Here is a 683-nt window from a genome sequence, read left to right as displayed (position 1 = left end):
CCCGCTTTTCCTCTCCCACCGCAACTCTTCGCCGACCTCGCCCGTACCTTCCGTCCTCCCCCGAAAACAAAATTGCACCGCTTTGCACTGTTGGGGATAAAGTCCTGGGTGCTTCTCGACACGCTGACCCTCCCTTCGCCCTACCTCGCCTATCCGACAACCGGCACCCACGACACCCCCATGGATGCTGAAACACACGAGGGTATTTAGCCCATTTGCGCGATCGTCTATAGCTCGTCCGGGGTTAGGTATCGCGGCTGACTTTGAGATTATCCTGAAGAAACGCCCTTTAAAAGATAGTAAGTTCGCTCTTTTTAAGAGAGAGAGAGTTGGAATTTCTATTCTTTTTTCCTTCGTCTTTTATTATTTGTTCTCCTCATTTCTCGTTCCCTTTCTCGCACTTGTTACGCTTTACTGTGAGAAAGTGTAAGAAAGCACAACTAAAAAGAATTACCACGCCACATTTTAAATGCAGAAAACGAAAATGTATATAATTTCATTATACTTTTTAAATAGTTCTACACAGATTCTTACAATTATGACGATCTTCATTTACATTTCGTCTCAGAAGTCTTACAAACAGATAAAAATTAACGATAAAAATTATAAAAGTATTATCTTTCCCTGTAATTATATATTTTATACTTATATAGAATTAAAACCATGAATATAAGAATAATAGC

At 40.1% G+C, this 683-nt stretch overlaps 1 pseudogene; it reads right to left on the bottom strand.

Annotated features, from left to right (window-relative positions):
• Window positions 1–182, bottom strand: part of LOC115234405 — a 717-nt pseudogene extending 535 nt beyond the window's left edge.
• Between the last annotated feature and the right edge of the window lie 501 nt (window positions 183–683).

This window comes from Formica exsecta, unplaced genomic scaffold (assembly GCF_003651465.1).
Source record: "Formica exsecta isolate Colony F162 unplaced genomic scaffold, ASM365146v1 scaffold2, whole genome shotgun sequence".
Lineage (NCBI taxonomy): Eukaryota > Metazoa > Arthropoda > Insecta > Hymenoptera > Formicidae > Formica > Formica exsecta.
This window is presented reverse-complemented; position numbering and strand designations above follow the sequence as displayed.